Source organism: Rhyacophila brunnea, unplaced genomic scaffold (genome assembly GCF_057557595.1).
Source record: "Rhyacophila brunnea isolate RB1 unplaced genomic scaffold, BYU_Rbru_1.0 scaffold_2, whole genome shotgun sequence".
NCBI classification, from domain to species: domain Eukaryota; kingdom Metazoa; phylum Arthropoda; class Insecta; order Trichoptera; family Rhyacophilidae; genus Rhyacophila; species Rhyacophila brunnea.
This window is the reverse complement of record NW_028232859.1, coordinates 28,591,410-28,609,403: the sequence shown is the minus strand read 5'-3', so window position 1 is coordinate 28,609,403 and position 17,994 is coordinate 28,591,410. Positions and strand designations below refer to the sequence as shown.

The 17,994-nt window shown below is 30.0% G+C and overlaps 1 protein-coding gene across 2 annotated transcripts in view; it reads right to left on the bottom strand.

Moving 5' to 3' along the window:
- Positions 1–17,994, bottom strand: part of wry (delta and Notch-like EGF repeat containing weary) — a 252,245-nt gene that overhangs the window by 154,642 nt on the left and 79,609 nt on the right. The gene's annotated exons all lie outside the window — the stretch shown is intronic.

Sequence of the window (17,994 nt, the reverse complement as noted above, 5' to 3'; positions counted from 1 at the left end):
AAAATATAATTTATTCTTTGGTCACACAGTATTAGGTTTATAAAAAGAATAGAATTTATTTTATTGTTGTTTATAAAGTTTATTTATGTTCACAGCATGTTTACAAATATTTATTTGTGTTTACAAACTTGTTTACAAAAGGTTTGCTTAATGTTTACAAATTTATTTACTAAGATTTGTTTTTATGTTTACAAATTTATTTACCAAAACTTGTTTTATAATTATGTTTACTTAATAAAGTTTCAAAAATTTATTTTATAATCCCGAAAAGATTTGTAAAATTTATTATTACAGACTGAGTTTATTAATTTGTTTTTATAAAACAAATCCGATCGCGTAATTTATCCCGATTACGTCACCTCGTATGATGAGTAATGAAAAATAAAATTACTCCGCGAGCGCGTCACTATCGACAGATACGTGGTATTCGTGCTACGTTTTAGCGGCCGACGTCACTACCGACAGATACGTGTTATTCGCGCTACGTTTTGCCCGCCGAAGGGGACTTACTGGTACGTATGAATCGCGAATGTACTGAGAACCATGTCTCACAACTTTGCAGTGAGGACTGCTGCTTGCTGAAGATCGCTGGTGAAGAGTGTAGAAACTAATGATTTTACGGGAAAAGTGGTCGCCTTTTATACCCTTCGGATAGAGGTTTAACAGGAAACAGTCCGTAAGGGATAGCAGATGTATATCTTTCTCTCACGGGATAAATTTACGTATATCTCCCGTTCCTGGCAACTTTCTAATAGAGATATCTTCTATTTTAGTCGGGTTAAATTTACTCTACTTTATTTTCGCAAAATTAAGACTCAATAGGGGTGTTTCAAGCACCCTCTAGAACATGTCCCTTAAATGCGCAGTTAGGATGACGTAAGCAAAATAGTTGATTTTATATGATTTTTTGTGTTCAAACGAAGGGGAAAGTTTCTAGCTTTCCAACGAGGTATCGGAATAGGTATTCGGGTACTAAATAAGGGAATGGCAGTCTTTAAATTTAAAATGTCAAAACGAAAGGTTGACACCCATGTACTAGTCCTTTCCACCACTCTTGGCCTTTTTAGGCCAATAGAATTTTACTAAGTTTTAATAAAACTGTTTGGTGCCGCAGAAACTTTCTCATTCGATATTTACCTTTCGGACGAACATTATTACGTGAAAATACTATAATATTATACTTAACATTTCCACTTAAGTATATAAATGCTTAATTCTAACAAGATGTTATACATGAGCAGTTACTAACTTATTTAATCTTGTATGGTAGCTTTTATGTAGTAATTTGAATGCAACCTTGAATCTATTTTTGTCTCGCGACGTGAACCAGCTGGTTGGTACTTTTGACCGAAATAGATTTTCTTTAAAGTTCAAGGTTGAGCGATAATTCGTATTTTTAGTTGCAGTATTTGATTCTTTTATTACTTAGGATGCGATTAAGATTTATTATTGTTTATGGGTAGAAACCCATCTATACCAGAATCTTAAGCTTTTCCAATTGTTACTTTTACAATATTCATTATAGTCAGTGAGTTATAGCATTAACAAAATCTATAATTATAATTACGCGCCTATAGATATAGGTACGCGTTTACAGTATTTTTATAACGATAGTTAGCTTCTATTTCGTATCGATAAAATTAGTATTAAAATTCTTTATTCATAATTATACAGTATATAAATTTATAAATATTCAATTTTCTTTTCCAATTTTCATACACTTCCATTATTGCTATAAAAGTTATTGAAGCATGTACTTGCTAAATTTTACGTAAACAATCTCTTCCATAACTTATTTTCTAAGTTTAATGGAGATTTCCCGGAAATTATTTCCAAATTAGATCGCGCCGAATCTACGCGACGTGTCATTTCGAGGCCTGTGGTCACAGCGCTCTAATTACACTTTAGCAGTCTCGATTTTTGGAGGCGAAATTTTTTACGTAAAATTTTATTACATTTACAAAGAAAAGGTTAACAACATACATTTTACTTCCTATTACTAAACGATTACGTTACTGGTTACCTGTTCAAGGTCTCTTTCGACCATTTCTTCTCTGCTTCTTCCATAATTTAGAACCATGGGACTTATATATCCTGTCTGAACCGTGTCGTGAGGTTGTCGCAAGGCTATCGAGAAGTAGAATTGACTACAAGGCTAGATTTGTATAGTTATGTCGTTAAACCATACTCTGCCACAAACACTAACTGAAGGTCGGCGTTTCTGCTCGTGTCAGTATGATACGTAAAATTGTATCTACAGTAATTGGAAGGTTATTTGTACCAACGTATTTCAAAATAATATATGAATATAATAAATTAAATAGCGGTTCCAACTTGACACATATTGTTGTAGCTAAATATTTAAATGTTATTTTTATTAAAAATTTCGTTCCATCAAGAATTAATAGTGAAAATAATAAATAGCAATACTTATAATAATTATGTTCTAATTAGTTGAATTAGATCAGTAACTTTTCAATGAGTATTTGGATGCAAATTATAATCCAAATGGGTTGAGTGAATCCCAAATAACATTCCTTATTAAACATTTCTGTAATGATAGCATCCAATTTTTAGGGCCTATATGGCCTTTAAAGCGAAAATGGTGTGTAATTATTAACCTAGAAGAACGAATAGAAAATAGAATTTTGTAAACATACTCTAACCGACTGTATTATATACACATCAAATGCGCAGTTCCAATTTGTTAATATAATATGTTTGAGGTTAAAACTCTGAAAACAGATTTACTAAACAAATTATGGTGGCTTTAAATAATGTTGCTGCTGACATTTGCATTGAAAATTTATTACGCACTGAAAATTAGTTACTAAAATAAAATGTAACGTGAAAAAGTCATACGTTTGGGTGTTGGTTCAATCGATGTATTACGTGACAAGTATTTAGATTTTAGTTTTTATATTGTCACGTGAGTGCAACAAAATATCCTGCGGGAAAATGAGAAAGTAAATAAAATTGAATACAGTAAATATATTTCTCATGTTATCTAATTATAAAACAGTATACAGTTTCATAAACCACGGGTTAGTTATCTATGTCGAAAACAGAGCTAGAGAAACGTGTGATTTTCGGATAGTGCCAACGCTGTACAACTTGCACTGCGAACTAAGCAATATATAAGACTTAAGATATGAGAAATGAATAGTGGAGATGCAATATATCTTTCAGTGAGATTGCTACATTGCGGAAATATAAATGATTATTGCAGTCTCCGTATTTAGTAATACGTATATCTGGTGTTTTAGCAATTAATAATTTTCCCCGAATGTATTTCTATACCCATACCACCAAGTGAGTAGGCACATACATTATTATATTAATAGTAACAATATTTTTTTTTAATTATATATGATATAATATATTATATGCAAACCACGATTTAGAATAATATATCTTTTAAAATCATTGATACTCACGATTCGTTATGGATTCTTGAATCTTAGGCGAACGCACGAAATTTGTATTTTCTATTTTTTTTGTACTACCACTATAAACATAAATCAAATACTTAAATAATATACCTTCATACCTTGAAAATACCTCAGATACGAGTATATACCTAATAGAAAAAAATACATTTCAAAAAAAATACGACGCCTGACGGGATGAACCCGTATATCCACTGGTATCGCACCAATATGATTTAACCAATAAAGCTACATGCCTCCTATTTAATTACGATAGTTTAAACTAGTAGGCCATATATGAAATGCTTATCAAATTGCGTTATGTTGACTATCGGTTTTTGTGTTTTAAATCAAGGAATATTAATTGCCTGAATTACTAACTGACGCCCGGCTCTCGCCAAATATTTAGTTATAACGTCTATAACTTGAACTTGCTAACCATTTTTAATAAACATTTCTTTCATTCAACGAATAATTAACAAGATTTGAGAATGCAACATTCCATATTGATTGATTGAAAAGAAATGGTTGCTTAAATAATAAGAAATAAATGCGTATTTTCGATATAAATTTAAAAAAAATATTGGTAGTTCATTTCTAAAATTACAGTGTAATTTGGTACTTTTTAATTGATACTGCAAGATAATTACAAGGTGATTCTGCAAAGATTTCGTAAAAACCAAAATAAGAATTAGATTCTATAAAAGAACCCGAGCCACTTGAATCGCTTGGTTTATTTTTGCCAATACGGAGGTTGAAAGCTACAATTATTCTACTCATTTTTAACTCCTCACTTCAAAGTTCTACGACGCTTACGATATTGATTAGAGTCTAGTCTAGTCACTGGATTTATTACCCTAAATATGAAAGATATATTTTTATTTTACTTACAAAGGTTTTGAATATTTAAATTGGCTGCACATAACATACACAATTGCATTCATAATACAATTCCAATGGATTCAAGTTCTGTACCATTCCATTTGAGTCGTTTTCTGCGAACCGGGTTTCACCTTTCGGCATCTTCGGGCACTATGTACACTTACTAAAAGAAAAATATACACTGACAACGAATACAATCAAATCACTACAATAAAGTAGGTAAAAACTTTATCACCTACTTGTAGCCAATAAAAAAATATATAACAAACAAATTATGAATAGTTAAAGTTTTTGTAAAAAACCCCATTATCATATCAATAGATCTTTAATAATCATAAACAATATCAATAGTGCCTGTAGATGCCGAAAAGCGAAACCCGGGTCGCAGAAAACGACTCAAATGGAATGGTACAGAACTGGAATTTGAATTCAAATTTCATCAACTGCCTTCGGTCGATATTATTAATATCACAATACAATTAATTGGTGTGTGGTACGCTGATAAAATCAATAACCATAGAGGATACAAACATGATATACCTACGTTTGGAAACCTCTGATTTACGTGAATATGTCAAATTAGATTTTATATACGTAGATAAAGAAATGAAATGTAACCTAATATATCTTTACAATTATTAATATTAATAATATAATATGTCTACACACCATTATACTCAATAGCTAAAAAAACTCCATTACATTAATTGCGTAGATATTTAAGTTCAGTAATGCTTACTAATAATAATATTAAGTGTTGTATATAATAGATAGCAGAAGTGCGAATACTTACACAGCATAATTGCACGTATATTCAGCAAATTGTTCTTGTCAAACTATGGCAAATAAACCACCAGCATACTATCAAATTACATTTATTACACTATTATTAACTAACACGCCCCTACAGAAACCTCTCCTTAGAAATTATTACGTCAGGACGAAGGACTGTGGTGGAATGAATTATTGGCTTTGCGATTGTATTATACTAATAATTGATATTGTTGTGTACCTACATAATATATATAATCCTAATCTTTGCGGCCGTCCACCATCAAAGCAAAAGCAAACTAGAAATAACTAATAATATATAATATATTACAAATAAATGTTTTCTTCTGCCGGCTTGAAAAATGCTGAAATCATATTTTCCGATATCTCTCCTTACAGATAAACATGTTTTGAAAATGTGGTTTGATATGAGTTTTTTTTTTTTTGGGATTTTCTTAATCCGACTGATGGTGACATGTTATGATGATTTTACATAATATTATTTATAAAATTGTTCAACGAAGTAAAGTTTTATAACTCATATGTTTACTTAAGGTTAGGTTAGGTCTTGGGTCAGGCCTTAAAATATTTTAATTTTAACTATAGAATAATTGACATTACTCATCACTGTAATTATTTTATTATGTGCCATTAAGAAACGCACTGACAAAATAATAGTTTTTTTTTATAATTTGAAGCATTAAAGTATTAAAATTATAGTCATCTAATCATGGAAACCTAGCTATATATTAGTTTCCTACGCAATTCATGATAATATGTGATGATATCTTCATGGGTTCAATAAATAAATACGTAGCTATGTACTAATAACAATTTTCACGAAGCGAACTAAAGACTAAATAGTATTTCCGATTATTTTATTGTTTGCTATCTTTATTATCACTGAAGATGACCAATTAAATATATCAATATTCATTTAATTAATATTGATTTTTTGTTGATTGCAGTACTTTTTATTGTCATATTATATTGCATTAGGTTATACGGTGAATCAACCAAAAGCTATAATATTTATAAAGCACAATATTATGTTTTTTTTACTAAACGAATATAATATCAAGAAATAATTAATATGTATTTCAATTGATAAATATATAAAAAATTTCTGATATGGTGCAGTCATAAAAACATTATTGTGGTTTATACATACCTACTTAATTTAAAATATAATATAATTTACCTAGCCGTTCCAATTCTAATTAACAATCAGCCACTATTGAATAATAAAATCGATAGAAAGATTCATTTTAATACATACACGTAATGTTATGTACCTAATCCTCTCCGGAGTAGGTACTATTATGATGTGCGGATTGCGTCAACTTACATCTCCACTTGATGAGAATAATCAGTGACATTTCGCATATCGTATATCACCAAGTCGTTACAAGCGATATACTCGAGATATCATTGTTAGGTTGATGTGCCACGCATTTGTCGTTGCTCAAGTACCAGACAGAATACACGAGGACCTGTTTACCAGTGTCGCTTCAGTGATAATTATTCTACCTAGGTATATACTATTCTCGTGTAAGCTATTTTGTGGTTAATAAATTATTATTTGAAATTAAGTCAGTTTGTTGATCTTAAATATTTGAAAATCAATATATATTTCAAGTTTGAACGCTGTAGTTTCACAAACTTACGTCTGAATCGATATACTGGTTGATAAAAACTTTCCGTGGCTATGCTCAGATCTTATACTTATGTTTATTATAATCGATTAATTGATAATAAAATATTCTATTACTTTACTATAAAAATAAACAGCTTAATCGATATCATTTCTTTTGGGTGGCTCTGTAACCGTTAGTTAATAACAGTTCATTATCATATTATGTATTATGAGCCATTATTAATTATAAAATAACATTTTATACTTTTCTTGAATCCAAATGAAAAATTAAAAAGTTTTCCTACTCAATTGACACATTATTTTCAATAACTGCAATCGCAAACCAATTGTATTACCTTATGAATAAAAATAAGCGATTAATTGAGTTAGCATTTACTTGTTATAATTCCATTTTACAATAAATGGAAATATAATTAATATTAAATTCTACAGGTTCTACAGGTTTACATGAAACCTGTAGCATTTATTATTAATTATATTTTCATTTCTTGAAAAATAAGCGAATATATTATTATCAATATATTATTACTATTACTTTGGTTTAAATTTTGGTTTTTCTTTTTTTAATAGTGCAACTTATTTGTCATTTCTTAACGCGATACAGTTTTCATAATATTAATAAAGTTATTATTTACTCGGGATTTTTATATAATCATTATTCAATCAGTAAATTCACTAATTATTGTCAATAACTATTTTTGTTATAACTTACTTTTAATACCACCATATAAATAAGAGATTCTTCCTTGTCCCTATTTACAGAAAGAGATATTCCTTCTTATTTACTCTGCCGATTATCTCAAATACAATAACAATATCCCAACAACTTTATTTTACTATTGATCTCAGAATTCATCGGCGAATATTAAATTATTAAGTTACAAGGTACTAGTTCTAAAGAATAATATTTTTCAGAGAATTTATAATACAAACTACAAATCTCTACATCGCCGATTCTATTTATAAATTCTTACAAAATAAAATCATTAACCTATGTATTCAATCAAAGAAAATTATAAGACCATGACATTTACCTAAAAATATACGTTACATTTTTTAAGATAAATCAGCGCATCACTACTACCTACAATATTCCTTGGTTCATCGGAAAACTTTTAAAACTTTAAGCTCTCCGTAACGACATTTGATAAAGAGGCGAGCTTTTTTCGCAGGTGAATCAGCGAAGCAGCTTTCACGGCCGAGACAAAAGGCTTCGCGTTTCGCCCAGGGAAACGCGCGCTCGCTTGATCGTTGTTTACAAATTGATACGGCCGACAGGGAGCGGGTCGGGGGGCACTTTTGTCACTGAGACAAGGCTAGGGTCGGGGTTAGAGCTTTTAGCGCTTAATACCGGACTGCCGTTTTTAAGGGTTTGATAAAATATTTATAACGGATACGCCATTTATTTTAGAGGAAACGATTATTCTCTACGTTATTAAACGAAGTACATGTTTATAATTTTAAAACTCCTTGGTCGATTTCCATTTTGGGTTTGATTCAATTTTTCATTTAATCGTTTTTATGGGAGATTTTTGTTATTTAAGAAAATATATTTACGCGAAAAAGCTTTTTAAATTAAAGTGGATGTCGTATTTTATCGTATAAATAAATATAATATACAATACTTTTGGACGAGATCTTTTTAATTAATATGGGAATAATTGAAGTATCCAATTAGTATCGATTTCTCTAAAATACTGTAAATAATTGGATGCCCTCTGGTTACAAACAGCGTGTATGTAAATAATAATAATAATCATCATCATCAGCGGGGTTCAACACTGGATGAAAGCCTCCCCTAGCGCTCTCCGCTCTTCTCGGTCCCTAGTTCTTTGCTGTCACGTACATTCACCAAACTTTATGAGCTCACTTATCCAGAGGGTTTAGGGTGCCCCTGTGGGCGTTTAGTGCAACTTGGCAACGTGCATAATACTAAATTATATGAAGAAAAATTAATTTAGCTTATTGTATTTATGTCATCGTATTGACATGGACAACGGTATTGACAACGTTTGTACAAATGAAACTTCATATTCAGCTTTTTTAAAATAATCGCAAAAAACCGTCAAACATATTTAGCATTTCAAATACAATATTTTCTGTTAGAAAACCAAATAGATCAATAAAACTATGTTAAATTCATTAAAGTGAACACAAAAAAAACATGTTTAAAATTGGTTGAGAAACAAAACATAACGACTGATGAATACCTACAACTGACTTTGCAATCTTCTTGTGGTTTAATAGTATTTTAATAATAAACTGAGCTAGTAAACTAACAAATTTGTACATACCTACATACGATTGAAAAGTTCTTAGAAAACCGAAATCAAAAAAATATATAATTAAAAAATGGAGGTAACCGACCATGAAACCAATAGCCTCAATTTATTATAGTTTGCTGAGGCATATTTAATCAATCGGCATAAGTTTTTCCATTCAGAATAAATTCTACTTTGGTCCATATAACAATAGGTACTGCCTATATTGTGATTTAATCTTCAAGTTCAAAACTAATATACCAGACATATTTTAACAGGTGACGAATTATCTAATATGCACCATAAAAAATATTAAGATTTTAATATTTTTAACTCTATATGTAATAATATCGTTTTATTTAATCAATTATTTATATATTTCTTTTGTTTACATTAAACACATTAAATTACTCGAAACAGATGACCAAAAAAAGTATTGTATTCCGTGTAAATCATACATATTATATTTTTGTGAACAGTGCAAATACACAGAATTTGGTGTGACAATTCTATATCTTATTTTGAACAGGACTTCTTGTGAGTCTTGTCTGTGACCCGTTACGTACATCTATCGTTAATGTCACCATCCACTATATTACGTTGCAGTTGGGATTATGAATAAAAGATGCAATATGCATTACTCAATGAAATTATACAGTTCAATAAGAAACCAACCCAGATGTTTCCTTGTATACACAACAAAATATAATGTAATCACAGAGTTAATCTATTTTATAACTTACACAATAAAGATACTAAAGAATCAAAGAGTCAATGTGTATATTTCAAATTATTATTTAAATATTTAAAGAGCTATTGAATTAATTAGATTCTAACGTCATCACATCACTCATCATTTACCATGTGATATTAAACTGAATAATAAAAATAATCAACATAAAAAAATGGATTAACAAAAGTTGAACATGTTTAAAATAAGTATGCATCGTGTTATATACTTGAATATGCAAATATCTCTCGCTAATATAATCGATGTTACCTAAATAACACAATAGCTAACATAACATATGGGCGGCAAACGTGTAAAAGCGTTGAAAAATACATATTCACTGAGAATGCTGATGCGAATGACATATTGACAAATATTTTATAATAATAATATACATTATAGTAAATTAGTTGATGGATACAAACATACCACTATGGAATACATCACAGTAATGATAACAACTGTCAAGTTGATATAATATGCTATTGATAAGTATTTCAATATTAGGAACTCGCAATAATAACCATAAAGGAGACATCAATATTTTATAGAGATTACCTATCACGAAAAGGGTTTGAAAGGTCTGTAGAGAGATTTGAAGGAATGCGCTTAGAATAGTTATACTATGCAATGATCAGTTCAGTTATGCATAATATTGTAACATACCTTTATTATGATATAATTGTATGACATATTACAATAATTATTGAATCAGTACGATACTGAAAATACAGATCGAACAGGGAAAATACGGTTTCCATAAATATTATTATCTCACAGCATTGTCAATAATATTATATTTATTAAATACACGTAACTGTATTGAAGAATAGTAGTTATCGGAAAGCACTACATCATTTTATGACGTACATATTGGCAAATGCTATGGCAAAACACACATTCTGTGTGTACTCTTAATATATTATACGTCATCTTTGATGTTATATGGTTTCGTTCAAAAATAATTGTCAATATATTGAAAATGATTAGTGATATTGAATATTAATAAAAATATAAAACTAAATATTTTCCAAAAATATTAGTTACGAAAAATATAACTACATTCTTCGGTCCCCAAAAAAAGCCCCAGGACCAATAGTTAAATTTTGTCGTAATGAGTATGTCACCTAGTAGCATAGTTGACAATTCGCACGGGGCGTAAACCCAAGAGATGCAGGTTGATTCCTGTTATAATATAATATTTTTTCATAAATGTTTTTCAAAATTATGTATGTTCAAAAATTAGAATGATCGGTATATTCTTAAATCTTGTGAATTATTCGTTGAATAAAAGAAATAGTTAATTAAATAATGTACATTTAAATGAACGACAGTTTCTAGTTGAAAAAATATAATGCATAGCAAAATAACGTCGATTTTACCATATTTTATGAATATGTGAGACAAAACAAAATATACATATTAAAGTGTGTTTAATGGTTAGTGGTATGATTGCGACTTGCGACAACAAGCACCTTCTATGTACCTAACTATTACTTTTATAACACATGATTTTTAAAAACCTTAGAAACACAACTATTTTATAAAAAAAAATAAGATCTTTTCTGTATTACGTATTTTCGAAAATAGCTACCTTAGCTCACTCCTCTCTTCTCGGTCCCTAGTTCTTTGCTGCCACTTACATCGAGAATACTAATCCTGATAATGAAAATTCAGTCCTGGATTACAATCTTTAGTAGCAATACGACTTTTAAACAGAAATCGTAGAATGTAGCAAAGAATATCTATGAATTATACATAATATTATTTTTCGTATTTTTACGTTACAATATTTTCATATCTGGAAAAAATTGAAGAAACGTAAAGATAACATTGATAACTATTGAAAATATTAAATTTTATACATATATATTGTGAAAAATATTTTTATAAGTAATAGGATAATAATATAATAGTGGTAGTTACTATGACTATCATACTCATACATTAATATACCTACTATTTGTATCCGCCTTCGAAATTCGTAGAAAATTATATTTATTTTTCTTATAATGTAATATATAAGTACAATATACTAATTATAATGCTTGTACATAACTCGGTGTCTAATATTTTCGATTAGTTTTAAATTCGTATTAAATTTTCTTACATACATTGTACAAAATTAATCTCACTAAGGGGGTAGCTGTGTCCCGCCCATTCATCGCAATGTATGTGACAAGGGGTGTCGTTCCCCCGCTCCCTGCTAAAGTAATTTATCCCTTCAAATCACCACAGAGCAATTCCTTGGCTGCAGGATTAGCGGCCATTACTGGGCGCATTTACATGCCGAACGACAAATGCGAATTTAATAGTCGGTCGGGATGTGAACCCAGCATTAGTTTTACTCTGTTTGATAGCCCATTCAACTATGCCACTTCTGTATATCGTTTCTCCGATACATATGTTATTTTAGTAGTAAGTATTTGAATCTGACCCATATTACTTAGAAATATATTACATAAGATTATTAAACCTCATCGCCTGATAAACACAATCGACTGGACATATTATTATTGATTGTTGAATGAAGAATTGCTAATAAATCTTGCCATCACAGGATTGTCATAAAATGTGCTGTATCAAAAAATGAGTAAATTTGCAATACATACATGGTAGAAAAGGAGCTAATATAGATCTTAATCAAACTATTTTATACGTATTTGATTATATTCCGTCGAATAAGGTTTTCATTCGTCATATTATAGTATAATTTAAATCAAGTCAATAAGCCGTATGTAGGACTAAGTATAGGGGTGGGTTATATTAATACGAGTATGAATACGTGTATTAATTAAGGCACTAAGTACCAAAAACAAAAAAAACTGACATTTTTATAGAAAAGTGTTCTACATACTAACGCCAATAACTTCAACTATGGTCTAAGTGCCTCAAGCAAATCAAAAAAATACAGCAAAATATTTAAACCTGTCGACGTTGTAAGTCCGTTAGCCTGTTTTATTTATAATGGTGTAAATAGCACTACAGTGGTCAACCTCATTCAATATAAAATAGCTGACGATGGTATGTTGACACTTGCGAGTTCTTAATACCTAAAATTAAAGAAGCTGCCGTGATTGCTTCACACTGTAAAACCACATTTTTCAAAAGGTCTGCTTCATGAAATTTTACTGCAATGACTCGATATTTTGTAACTACAGCCAATACTACTTTTTGGTACTTAGAGCCTTAATTAATACACGTATTCAATAATAAACCATTTCTTTTATTCAACGATAATTCACAAATTTGAAAATGTAACATTCTATATTATATTGAATACACATAATTTGAAAATAGCTCAGACAGATAGCTATTAGAAAAAAAATACGACAAAGTTTGATAATCATTTCACGCAGGTAATAACTACTAGTTAAATTCGTCGTAATTAAGTAGAATGTCCGTGGCTTAATTATTAGTAAACCAAATTGGCACGAATCCAGTGATTTCAGGTTCAAGTCCCGTCGGGCGTCGTAAATTAAAAAAAAAAATTCTAGTAGGTATATTATCTAAGGTGTTTTTAAATTATGTATATTCATTATATTAACAGATTTTTTACGAGGAACGCCTGTTGGTCATTAGCCCAATCCGTTGAGACTTTTCACAAACACACAATATTAAAAAAATATTTTCCAACAGCTGATGTGTACTTGCGACGCACAGTTTCATAGAGTGGGTGAAATTATACTAATAAAATTAAGGTATTAATTAAATATCAAGTTGAACAAATCTAACTGTCTTATAAATAATATTAAAAAATGTTACTAATAATGTTGGATTTTGTAGCTTTATTTCAGTCTGTAGTGAAACGATCTACATTTTTTGTTTATGAAATAGTCACTGTTTCTTTTAGAATATGCCGCTGTGGGTGCTCAAATAAAAACTTGCTTTTTTTAATATATTCTATATAAATAAAAAAAATCATGTTCCTTTTAATGGAATATGGAACGTATATCTATTTATGTGATTGTTCTGAATTGATACAATACGCTCCAGACTTATTTTTCGGAGCAAAAAAACTGCTATAAATCAAAATACTTCAATGCTAGCTATCATCAAACACAAAGCTAATAGAAAATATGAGTAGCAGTGGGTACTGTTTTCTTTTTTTCTTTTCCTCTTTGTCGTCTTGATTCAAGAAACTAATAATTTCTCCTTTTAGCTGTTGCCATCCATTAGTCATCTGTCATTTTCACAAGATTGTATTTTTTGTTTCCTTTTTTCGTTTTACTGCTAGAGCAGTGCTTCTTCAAAAACAAAATATATGTAAACAGTAAAAAAGATAGGTCGTATACTTGAGTAGTCCGTATTTTAATACCATATATTCCAGGAATCTCAATTGCTTCAAAAACAATGCGTTTGCAAACATTAATCTTTTCCGCGTTTTTTATACGGTGCTAATTTGTGAATTCTAAGGGCAAAATAGCGGAAGGCAATTATTAATGTTTTTAACGTAATATTGACGCTGAATGCTTAATACTTATTGGACATATCACACATAAAAGAATGGCTGTCGACAATGTGCCTGAGACATATTCTTTAGTTTTTCATAATATATTGCTCTTTGGAAAGACTGATGGTTTTCGATAGCCTCAACAGAAGGCGAAGCAGAGGAAAATCGTTGGCACGCTGTAACATCCAAGTGAAAGAACTTACTGAGAGCGGTCTTCATTCTTCTCTGGGCGAGAAATAGAAACAAACCTTTTACACTAATCTCAAAATTCTAATTTATAGGATGCTGGGCCTTAAATCCTACTTAGTATAACTAGTTTGCCTACATTTTTACTGATAGATTTTTAAACTTTAGAAATATCCCTTTCTAATATTTAAAAATTATTAATATTTGTCTATAAAGCAGTAGGTAGGCAGTAGTAGACATTGATTTATTTCTAAATTGTATAATATTCAGTCTTTACCGAGTGTTTCTCTAAAGATCACAAATAAATACAAGCAAAAAGTATATTCTTCTTCGACCCTGTCTGATCCTAATAGGATCATATGGGCTTCCACAGCGTGGAGGTTTGTATAAACAGATTTTGTTTTTATGATAAATGGACGTCAGCCACTTGTTCGACCTATTAGGTCCATACTCTGACTCATACACAAATTAAAAAAAAACAATATGTGTACTCGCCAGACCCAGAATTCGAACCTGGGATCCACGACACTATCGATTTCAGTTTTAAGATTAGATATTTAAGAAAGATTTAAGATTCAAAATATTTTTTTATAAATACCATTTTTATAATAGAAACATGGTACGAAATTTATCAAATAAACCCTGGGTAATTAATAACGTCATGAGTTATTGAAAATAGTAATTAATGTTAAATTGTCTAACATTATTAATTATTTGTAATGCATAAAAAACTAAAATATAATAAAAATGTTACATCAATAGATATATCGAATGTTGTCTGTGCTTGATTTTCTTTTGAAAACTTAATTAATGTTCGACCAAAAAAAAATTCTTGTGTTTTATTTTGTTGAATTTGGTAGGCAGATATTTAAGTTTAAAACTATGATATAAATAATTGCTTTCAAATATTTTTTTTTTAAATATCGTAATGTCTATACTTTGAGAATCATTATTTAGTGCGTAGAGGGCAGAGTTACTTTTATTCTGGTCATTCAGCTGTTGACGTCATTTTCTCTCTGTACATCTTTCTCCGTTTTGGGAAATGTTGGCTCTCTATTGCTTCTTGACACAAAACGAGTTTATCTTTCGTTTTTGTCTTCCGGATCACTTTACTTTTATTGCCATATATGATACCTACACACTTGTAATCATGACATATGTCATAATGAAGATTGAGCAAACACACATTAACCGGTCTATGACACACATAAAAAAATCAAGATGGATTCCATTACATATTGTTTTTAATTGATAAATAGATTATTTCGTTTTCGTGTTTCTCAGTGATGAGGATCGTAACTCCTTTCAAATGTCCTTGTCAGGTATCTCCATTTCGCCGCTCGTATAGCTGAATATAGTAAGATACCACTCGTAACCTCCTTCACTCCGTCAAAAAGTTATGCAAGCGACAACCCTCTTCCACGTTGACCCACGATGTATCTGCTGACGATGAGCCTTTCCAAATTAGTGTTTTCTTTGTTATATTATAATATTATAAATGCATTTAACCTTTCACAGTACAAAACTTTAGGTTTTGGTTTTATTTTTATATCAATATCATCAACCGGGATTGAAACACTGTTCCTTGAAGGTCTCCATAGCTTATTCTACTAGCGTTTATCCTTTTCTTCATTTTATTATTTTCTGACACGTACTTCCAACGAACTTGATGAGTTCACCATTTTAGGGCGTCCCTGTAGTCGTGTATTACCTTATTGATGGATTTATTCATAAGTAGTCCGCTCACCGAGAAATATGTCCAGCCAATTTCCATTTCACTTGGCGACAACTATTACATTATGTACTGTTGTTTGCTTTCTTACCAAATGGTTTATATTGTGGTCTTTCAGTGTTATGTCCAACATGTACTTTCCTTGCTATGTTGCGCTACTAATTGTCGCACTTTACTATCAAAGGATAAATAATATATTATATTTCATTACAGATATTGTAAACTGAGCAACATGATAATATATTATTGTTATTATATTATGAATAATTATGACATACCTAATAAATAAATTTAAAATATCAATATTTATTTTAATATTTATACGTAAGTATTAATCATAGCGTTAAAGACTTTAACCTAGATCTGAGAGCACGTATGGTTTGCTATTAAATCTTCTCGAATCTTTTATATGGCCTGGAGGGATGGACATTGAATCATGAAAAGTTGTTTCCCTCGAAATTTAGCTATGTGGAAGTATACTCAAAATCTCTTGGACTGACAGGGTGATTAATGTTAACATCCTCAAACGAATAGGAAAGAACAGCAAAGTCCTACGCGGAACTAAAACTAGATAGTTGCTGTACCTCGGCCACATTATAAGAAAATAAAAATACAGCATTTTTTAGCTCTTTATCTAAGAAAATTGCAACGTACAGAGGGGCGCAAATATCATTATCCGATTTAGTAAGCATATAGCTTTAATTTTTTTTTTATTTGTTGTTTTTGTTATTTCCAGTTAAAACCACACATTGTTAAACCTAAGTTTTTTTTTCATTTAGAGCACCAGTTTTTTGCTTACTGCGTTTTTTTTTTAATATATAAAGCGATACGTACGCGTCATTTTATTTAGGGATATGCCGCATCCACACATATCCATGATAAATTTAGAACCACGAGTACTACACACAACTATTTTCACCATAATACAAAATATGTTTGTAAAGTAAATCCCGGTATCTTTTTAAAAAGGCAGCGCTCTTTTAAAGTGTGGAAAATCCTCGTAATATGTACGAGTGTAGCTCCAACAAACTGTTTTGAATAGCAATCAATAAAGTAAAGATCACCTTTATAGTGGTCAACTATCGACAAGGTATGACATAAGAGGATAAAGTAAAAAAAATATGTTATTAATGTTAATCATACTAATTAATTTTAAAAAAATAACTGTACTATATGTACGTTCAAAATTTTAGTATTTGGTATTTAAATAGGATGTAAATTTGGTCGACTCCCCTGAGATGTATCAAAGCAGGTATTTGCTACGCGTATACTGATTTTTATTCAAAATTTCCATTACTAAACACGTGCGTGTAATAATGAAACCGTATCGAGATCTACCTTTCGTGCAATATGTACAAGCCATTAATTGAAATTTGAATGATTAAATCTATAGAAAAATTAAACTTTAAGACCAGTCGCAAATCACTCAAATATCTAATATATGAAAATAAATAAAACACTTTAAAAACTTCCACACAAAACTGATAAGTACAATTTTCATACTTCCTGTAAAATAAAATATCTTTCACGGTTACTTTGTGTAGCTATTTTGGTAAAATATGGACCACCCCATATGAAACCAATATTAGAGTTTATCATTTCTTGCGTCACTGAAGAAATATCACAATGATTATTTGGCACTAAAGTCGTATATCATTTGTGTTACCAGAAATCCTCTCTTGTAGAGCTATTTCATTAGTCTGTCAGTGTTCATTAATATATCCTCGTTTGAACAGCATTCTTAAAATCTCAAAAATACAAAAAAAATTGATAATCAGAAACTTACATATCTGTACCAAACAGTCAGAAAAGCTCTGACAAGAACATTTTTCGGAAAACACAATCAAAAAAGTTTAATTTCGTTAATAATAATGTCATTACGACTTAATTTTTT